This window comes from Dreissena polymorpha, chromosome 4 (assembly GCF_020536995.1).
Source record: "Dreissena polymorpha isolate Duluth1 chromosome 4, UMN_Dpol_1.0, whole genome shotgun sequence".
Taxonomy (NCBI): domain Eukaryota; kingdom Metazoa; phylum Mollusca; class Bivalvia; order Myida; family Dreissenidae; genus Dreissena; species Dreissena polymorpha.
In genome coordinates, this window is record NC_068358.1 from 16,013,325 (window position 1) to 16,023,324 (window position 10,000).

A 10,000-nucleotide genomic window follows, 5' to 3' on the forward strand; every position below is an offset into this window, starting at 1 on the left:
CTAAAAATTATAAAGCGTTGCAACGCGAAACGATTGAATAATTTGGAGAGTTCTGTTTTTGTCGTTAAATTTTGTGAAACTACGAAGATTGCTTATATAAGGTATAAAATACGTCACGAATGTGTACTCGGCGGAATAGCTCAGTAGGCTAAAGCGTTTTTACTTCAGGACTCTGGCAGGACTCCAGGGGTCACTGGTTCGAAAGCTGCTCCGGGCAATGTCCTTTTCCTTTTTTTAATTTTTTTCTTGATTTTTTACTGGAGCTTTTACGATTCAATGTTTACATTTATCAATATAAAGCATTTAATGAATAAGTTAAAAAAAGCGCCAAAATCTGTGAAAAGGCCCCTTTAAAGGGGCCGGCCAACAGATTTTGGCATGTATTAAAGCTTGTCATTAACTGCTTTAAATGCTTTCTATTGATTTAAACTAAAAATGTCCAGTAAAAAAATAAGAATACAATTCTAAAAAAGGAAAAAAAAACACATTAACCTCCACAGGGCTCAAACCACTGACCCCTAGAGTCATGGAAGCTTGGAGTAAAATGTCTCCTGACTTTACCACACGACCATCCACGCTCACGTCAAATGCGGAGGTATTTTTTTTAGCTATGTAAGCAATCCTCGTAGTTTCCCAAAATATCGATTCGCGTCGAACGACGCTTTAATCTGTTGGACAGTCCTTTTAAACACACTGATAAATAGTGTATGAATTAGTGTGAAATATTTAAACAGAATTATAGACTTTGAGGACGGTAAGTCGAATTCTACAAGGTCTGAGTTTCAACCCCCTTATAATCGATTTTACTCAAACACGTTTCAGGGATTCTTGCAATATACACTCTCTCATTAACCCATTTATGCGTAGTGCACTATAAATTATAATGGATCTTTTTGCCCGACATTTGTACTTATTTTGTTTTACAAATAAACGGACTTAGTTTAACTATTATTTATTTGCGTCTGTTTGATTGAGGTAAGTCGTATATGCAATACATGTACTATCTTCATTATTTCTATCATCATCTTCGTCTACATCTTAATATTGTCTGAATATTTTCTTCTCCTCTTCATAAATACTGTCATCTACCGTAGCATCATTAACACTGTCATCTACCGTAGCATCATAAACAGTGTCATCTACCGTAGCATCATTAACATTGTTATCTTCCGTAGAATCATTAACACTGCTATCTACAGTAGCATCATAAACATTGTCATCTACCGTAGCAGCATAAACACTCTCATCTACCGTAGCATTATTAACCCATTTATGCCTAATGGACTCTTCCATCCTTCTAAATTGGATCAATTTATTTCCAAACTTATGGATGTCTAGTATATTTATTTCTATATTTAGAATATTTCTTACAGAAATTCCGTAAAGCAAACAGCGCAGACCCAGATGAGACGCCGCATCATGCTCTCATCTGGGTCTGCGCTGTTTGCCAAGGCATTTTTCTAGACGCTAGGCATAAATGGGTTAATGAAGGTTTCCTAGAAAAAACAAACAAATGACTCAAAATGTCGATGTGCCCATTTAATCTAATAACTTATGTATCAATGACACTTTATTCTAGTTGATTAATACATTTATAGAGTCATTTACATCATAATTTATTCATTAGAAATTGACGGACTCATTGGATCGGTTTCCATTTAAAATAAGGATCGCTTAGTTGGGTTAATTAACGCTGGGTTGGGTTAATTATTATCAATTAACATATGCATAATCGACAGTGTTCTCCCAAAATAACTCTAGGCTGTATGGATTGAGGTTGCAAATTATACAGTCGGACTGTGTGTGAAATAAGAATGCTTACATAGGCATGCATCTCTTTATTTTGCGCAAGACACTACGTAGAAACATGAAAATACTTCTCTGAATGAGATATATTTTCTATTTTTTTCTTACGATGCTCTTCCACGGAGATAAACTGTATTTTTGTATGAATGATAGTAAACGCTATTTGAATGGAATGGTTTCCGCACTACGTGTCGCGTTATTCGATCTGAACAATGACGCTAACACATAGATAAAGTTTCCATTTTATTTTGCTCCATAAATTTTTATTCATAAACTTTCCAAAGTCCATATCCAAATCCAATGGTTAATCCACAAGATACAAGCGAACCCATAAACGAGGCAACGCCCAAAACAACAAGAAATCGGGCAACTACATCAATGCCTGTGTGCGTAGTACTTTTATTAATTTTTATTACTTTTATTAATGCCAACAAGTGGAAGTTTATATACCCATTTAAAACAAGACGCTAGTATGTAATATAAGGAAAAGTCCAGCCTATTAAGGAAAGAGTTTGATAATACATGCTATTTTGGCCAAAGCAATTGACAGCATGGGGAAGATGGCCGGGTAAATTAATACATAACTTGTAATAAGGCCGGCCACACTGTGAAAATGTTAACTAGCATTAGGATATTACGTCACATAATGTTATCGAAATGCAATTTACGCTCAAAATACGTATTAACTTCAAAGTTAATGTACCTAATCTTATGAATGAATTAAAGAGAAATCATCTGATTATTTCAACCAATAATTGCGGTTTATCTACATGTATTCGATATTTCGTCGACATTTATGCCATAGTTTGAATACCAATACAAATGTAAACCAATTGTACTGGCTGTAATATAATTATTGTTTTGTCCTTCGGAGCTTTCTCTATGCACATGACATTAGCCCCGCGTTCTTAGCTTGTTTCTTCGGGGATCGAGACTTAAGTATTAAATCACATTGTATTAAGTTTTATCGCTCCTGTTTTATTTAGAATATGTTACATGCATATGTAGGTATTCAGGATGCATGTGAAGTAGTAGTTTCACCCAAAATGTTTAAATCGCATTGTTCTAATATTTCCGTATGTGTAGTCCTAAAGCAGAACATTGTACATATAACAATTACTGATACGCCCATATCGGAATACAGGTATGCCACTTGGAGCTTTATAATACGGTAACACGCTTAAGACATACACACCTTTTATGGGAGGAAACTAAATAATAATATCTCAACAGAATGACTTTTGGTGATTATTGACCAATAAATAACGATACAGCGACATTTTTCCGAGTCGAATATGATTTTTATAAATGAGTCGCGTTCTGCGAAAATGTGGCTTAACGCACGTTCGCTAAATGTCGTCCTAGATTAGCCTGTGCAGTCCGCCCATGATAATCAGGGACGCCACTTTCCGACTAAACTGGATTAGCGTCAAGAAGCTTCTTCCTTTAAACAAAAAATATATATTAAAAGCGGCAAGTGTCGTCCCTGATAAACCTGTTCGGAATGTGCATGCTTACCAGGGACGAGACTTTACGCACATGCATTAAATCTCCATTTTCACAGAGCAAGGCTCAATTTGTTTGTGTGTGTGTTTTTTTTTTAATTTAAATGCACTATATATTTGACAGACTGTGTATAGACGACTCCAGGGAAAAAAGACTTCCCTGGTCGGAACAGGACTTGCGATAATAGTCCGTCCACATGGCACACTTCATGGAACACTTTTTCAGACTGGTACGTTAGGCACGTTGACTTGATAAACATGCTCTTTTAATTTCTTCCTCTTTGATTTTTTTTTAAACTTAGAAAATTTATTTTCTATGTTCACAATGACTATGATGTTGTAAAAAACAAATAAGAAAAATGCGCAATGAAGTATGAGAGGAATAATGAGTGATTATAGTTGTTTCGGTATGTTTCTAATGGAAATAAATGGAACATATATTACTTATCTATTGTTACTAGGGAACACGAACAGTGGATAAGTTTTGTTTAAATAATTTATTTTATAATAAAATGGGCATTGTTGAATGTTCAGATGCAACGCCATCAGAAATAGTACATGCTTTTCTAAGGAAAGTTTCGCAGACCTCCAAGAATATGTTTGCAGTAGACGCAGCAATATCGGAAGTTTTTATTAAATAAAGCATAGCGCTAAGGGAAAAAAACTTACTATGTGGAAGGTCCTTTAGACGCCAATTCAGAGCCGTTGCACAAAAATATTTTACACGTGTAACCCGATCTCGCGCTCACGCCCATCCATTAACAGTCACGTGTCACGCTTTCATTGTGCTATCTAAATGACAATTAGCATACACGAAGAACCACGTTTAAGTCCGCCACTTGCGATAGCGATATTCATTCGTGGGAAGAAAATAAACGAAGATTCTGGCATATAGGAATCAACGCTTGAACTGATTTTAGTTTGACGTTTGTACTTACTATATCTCTTTTTAATTCAAGACGGAAAACGCTTCCGTTGCAAGCCTCTGCACATGTGGAATTAAATAGAAGGTAAGCCATTTTATAAATATATTTTTTTAAATATATTGTTGTTAATTGGGAAAAAAATGACTGGGGTCTCTATTGCGTTTACATTTATTCGTGATGAATTAATCTCGATTACTTTCATTTCTTTACGTCAGAGCGACAATGAACAGTTTATTGACCGATTAACAAAGATTGTGCGAAATGTTTTTTTGGAAGTCCTACATGATTGAACAAATATTGTTTGAATGAGAATTATTTTTATTGACACTGCGCTAAAGCTCTATACGTCTTTTGCGTTGAAAAATACGTGCATGTAAAGGTCGGTATGACGGTCAGATTTTAGATTTGCTACAATCCGGCTTTGCGTGCTTACAGGATATATTTCTTGCGAATTTCTTCGTAGCTGGACGCTGGTATTTCACAAGGTTTGATGTTTCTTAAAACTGTATTATGTAATGGTCATTAGGCAGGAAAAAGATCAAAGAAGCGTTTTTCACGGCATTCTCAATTGATGCGTCTGGCTTGTCTTGTGGAGATAACTGAACACTAATCACAACGTTTCCTTTGTTTTAAACGGAGAATCGTTAGCGATATCGCGTATGCATGGATTGGCTCTAACTCGATACTCTATGCGCTATATGATTTCTAAAACACAAATCATTATACTACGATAGCGAAAAGAGACGATAATAGGATGCTTACGCCACATTAAGATGTCGGACACATAATGCCACAGCGATACAATGCTTTTAATGAGATATTATGTAACGTATCGTTCAGCATCGTAATATCGTGACGTCCTTTTGTCGCGTCATTGTCATCGTTCTTCCGATCTATCGTAATCCTACAGAGGCGTTATCGCTATCATACTTTCGAATATAAACTAAATGAAACTACAGTTGCTTCAGCCGCAAATCATTTTGAATTAGCATCATATAAACAGAAAATGAATACAACTCCATGAACTATCGTAAACAAGGTTTCTATGCCATAATAAAACATCATCGTTCTGTAGAAAGCCTTCGCATTATAATTGCGCGTTTTCGACCTTCAGATGGCGATATTGCGATCTTGTTGCGCGGTTGCGAGATTACGATGCGTTGGTGTGACAACACGATTTGAGATGGCGATGCGAAGTTGCGTGAATATGATGCATCTAGATCACACATTCTTGCATCTTGATCTCGCATCAACATATCGTCCTCTTATCGTGATCTCGCGTTCACGTATCGTAAACTCGAATCATGATTTCATTCTTTCGTATCGTGTTCTCGCGTTCTCGCCAGAGGTCGATAATTCGAAACAACCAGTTGCATAAAGAAACACCATATTTATCGACCAATTCACAGCTCTTGATATTTTTAATTACGGCTATTCATATATTTAGAGCTATATGTACTATATGCTTAAATGATTAACAATAATTATTATTGATTAACAACCATTATATTCCGGTGTTCATAATTAGTATGTAGATCAAGTACCGATATGTTGCTTAACAACATGGCAAACATTGTAATTTTATCCATGTTAATTTCAAAAAATACTTCCAGAAAATACCAATAGTAACCAAGGAAGCGTAAACGATACATTAACGTTTTTTTATTGCTAAACACGATGGAAGTATCACGATGGAAGTATACAATTGCAAAATAAAGGCATGTGCGAATTTACGCCTTTGAAATACGTAGAACTGTCTTAATATAATACCTGCATAATTAAACAAAGAACAAAAGTTATTATTCTGGCAATTCATTTGCTATTAAAATGAAAAATCTTCAATATAAAGCTCAACTTGATTAAATAGAAATATATTGCGTTTTCACAAGACATCATTTTACAAGCGTGTAAGAAAGAACTTTCTTTCACAGAATTTTAATTTTCAATAAGTTTCTGTTGACTATTTGTGCTGTATATACAGTACATCAATGGCTCAAGCATCCTTGCCTTCTTTATATGTTTGATCATTTTTTCAGAGAATAAGGATGTATAAGATGTAGCTGTTCGGATATATCCTTATTCGGATTTCCGCTCGTCGCCGCCAATTTTCTATTTACCCGTTTTTTTTATTGTTCTCTAATATCCAAGCAGTTGAACTAATGTTTACAGTGTTGCTTAAATACACATTTATCAAAGCTGTGAATATTTATTTGTCATAGAGATGATCGATTTCGTCATTACGAGAAAGTGTAATTCTTCTTCTGTCAATTTATAATTTCAAGTGTATGTAATTCTTCGTGTTTGAGTGTCCACTGAAATTCAATACAAACCCACATCACAAGTGCAACTAAATGCAATTCCTTAATATGTTTTTTTGGCTACAGTAACTTTAAAAGTAGCTTTTTAGATTTTCTGAATTTGCAAGAGATGAAATTATATGAAAACCGATTTATTAGTCTGCCAAACATTCCTCCTCCTCCTCCTCCTCCTCCTCCTCCTCCTCCTCCTCCTCCTCCTCCTCCTCCTCCTCCTCCTCCTCCTCCTCCTCATCATCATCATCATCATCGCCATCATCATCGCCATCATCATCATTATAATCATCATCATCATTATCATTATAATTATCATCATCAACAACAACAGTAACAACAACAACAGCACCAGCATCATCATTATCACATGCGGCACAAATGTTTCGAGCAATACTTCGTTAAAAACACGGGAACGACCGACAGGCAAATTGACGATGCTATAACTACTTTGAAACCTTAGTTTCCTTCTTGGATAGTAAAACTTGAGGACGTAATGAGTGTTGGACCTTATAAAATTTATCTATAAATTTATAGTAACAAGAAATAATGTGTTGATTATAAAAGTTAATTAACATTAAACGAATACACTTGTTTGGACGATCGCAGAGATTTTAATCCATGGCAATCATATGATCACACGACACAATGTAAAGAATGAAACCTGGTTGTAAACCTTGGTGAGCTATACTATCGCATTATTTGTTTTACAGAAAATAACTGCTTTTAGTGACTTACTAAAACACTGTTCAACGAACAAATCGGCGCAAATTGTAAACTTGTTCAATGAGGTTTCTGTGAGAAATCATTCAGGAAATACTCAATTTCACAAGGGGCTGTAATGTGTTTTATCTTGCAATTACTTTAAGAGTCGATAGTGTATAGAAGCAACCGCAGTCTAAGTGACTTGTTTTGATGTTGCGAATAGTCCGTTGTTAAAGGGGTAGTATGGCCTGCTAATAAATACATTCATAAAAACAAGATTGCATTTAGCAACAGTTACAACACCATTTAACTATTACCGCAAATATATCAGTTAAGACTACTGTTAATAGAGGCACTAATTGTATTACGTTAACTACAGTAAGTTTATGCCAAGTAAGACACTCTCTCTTAAACACTCGTTAAAACAAAGCCGCATATAGAAATAGTGCAATATTGCAGCTGGTATATTGTAATACTCTCTGCGGCGAAGATCATCATACTGAAAACATGATAATATTGATCGTATGTTCAATGAAAAAAGCAAAACACTAACATGAACATTCTTATTAATTACAACTTTAAGATCTTCTAGAACCCCAATGATGTTTTACTCAACCTGAAAAGATCAGAGTATATATAAAGCGTATATGTTAACACAATCACAGGTCAGCCTCTTTAACTTTACGTTAAATAGAACGGTTGATTTTTATTCGTAAAATAATCGTGCTGTGAAGTAATAAATCTTAGCAATAATGCTGTTTTGCGTCAAGCAACGTTATTTCTGTGTGTGGAATATTTATCACATACTAGTAATTTAAACAACGTTAAAATTGCTTGTGTTGTTACTACCATTCTTCCTATTGAGGTATTGGAAGATTACTTCGGATAAATCTTGAAGGTATATACCATTGATAAGTTGTGTTAGTTAAATTTAATAATTGCAGCTTAAATATGATATCATACTTAATCACAGAAACGTTAAAACAAGCTAATTATGTCAAAGTCCTGTTAGCCACGCATTTGGTAAATACGATTTGAGAGGCATCGACACAAGAGAATCGTTCTTTATCATGATCAGAGTATGCCATGATCAAACTATTAAGCGTTGTGAGTAAAATGTTCAAATAATTTGAAATACTCTTTTAAGAACTTTTAAACTCAAATTAACAGTAGGCCTTTATATTAAGGCTCATTCGTACACAAGTTTGAGACACGCAATATTTCAATGGTAGCGTACACACGGATCGTGCGTATGCATCTAGATTCACTTGCTTGTCATTGGCGTCGCTCTGGAGAGCGGTGACTAGTATGTAATGCATTTTTTTTCGCTTATGGGAGGAGAAGTTATTTTACGGATCGATGTATATATTTTTGTTTAAAGAATATCTTACATAGTTGTGATTTTTTGTGTAAATTAGTGTAAATAAGTACTGCATTTGTGCCTATTACATTTATTACAACATTTATTGCCAATAATGCAAAGCTAATTGTTTTAATTAATAACTGATCCACATCTGATCACAGGGGAAAGATCACAGGACTGGGCAAATACGCGAAATTTTCTGGTTTTGTATAAAAAAAAACATAATCAAAATATATTTATTTTGTGGTTTTTCTAATTTGCTTATTTAGTGGAGAATCAATGTAGTACGATATTTGACGACCTATCGCGCAAGCAAGTTTATTGGAAGGCGTAGTGGTACGAAAACGTACACTATATTAACTTATTAATAGACATATAATAACGATCGCTATACACAACTTCACCAAATAGCAGTACATATATGATGTCAGCCGGAATAGCTCAGTTGGGAGAGCGTTAGACTGAAGTTGTTTACACAACAATCATCTAAAGGCCCCGGTTCAATCCCAGGTTCCGGCACGAACGGAACAGTTCGGCGGCTGACAATTTATTTTCAGTCAGGTTAATAAATTTAATAAAGCTTTATTTTATGTAGACATTTTAAAATCCATTTTACTACATTGGACATTTTTATTAAAATTAATGGATGCCGCGTGGTGACAACGTTAATTAACATTTCTTACATCACTTAAATATCTTATAAAAAATAAAAAATACACGTGTTTTTATATTAACAAATAAATGCAAACAACACATCTATTATCCATGTATTTTTATGGTTGTCTATCATAGGCCCTAAGTACTATCCCTACCACATATAGAGCGCGAAGCGCGACACGTATTATTGATTGTTACAATGAGTTGCGATAAAGGAAGCAGCCGCTTATCAAGGAGGAACTGTGTCCCAGCAACCCGTTACCCTAGAGTCAAGCACTCTTCGGAGTTTTGTTTAAGAACCACATATAGAGCGTGAAGCGCGACACGTATAACTATCCAGGTGGTATGGGCCCTTTAGCATTATCCGACCATTACGTCCATAGTAATCTTCCTTAGAATATGAGAAATTTTGAAATCGTTGTTCGAAGTCCAAAATTTTCATCCGATTGTTCCCAAACTTGCACAGGTTTTTTTTATCAATGAGGACCCAACCCAAACTCTATATGAGCAGTATCGGACCATAAGTACAGAATTATGTCTCTTTGAATTTAAAAATAAGTGAACAACTGCTTGGTTAGGTGATTATGTCAACATTTTTCATCAGATTCTTTCCAAACTTACAGTGTCTTCATATCAATGAGCAGTTTGACCTCATTTAAAATGAGACGCATCGGGACAATAAGTCCAGATTTTTTTTCTATTAAATTTGACAAAATAAACAATTTCCAC

At 34.9% G+C, this 10,000-nt stretch overlaps 1 protein-coding gene across 1 annotated transcript in view; it reads left to right on the plus strand.

The window, feature by feature from the left end:
• Positions 1-4,183: 4,183 nt before the first annotated feature.
• The window catches only part of LOC127878249 (serine-rich adhesin for platelets-like), a 229,202-nt gene continuing 223,385 nt past the window's right edge, over positions 4,184-10,000 (plus strand). The window contains exon 1 of the mRNA XM_052424769.1: positions 4,184-4,321. The gene's annotated coding sequence lies outside the window, so the exon portion shown is untranslated. The remainder of the gene's footprint in view (positions 4,322-10,000) is intronic.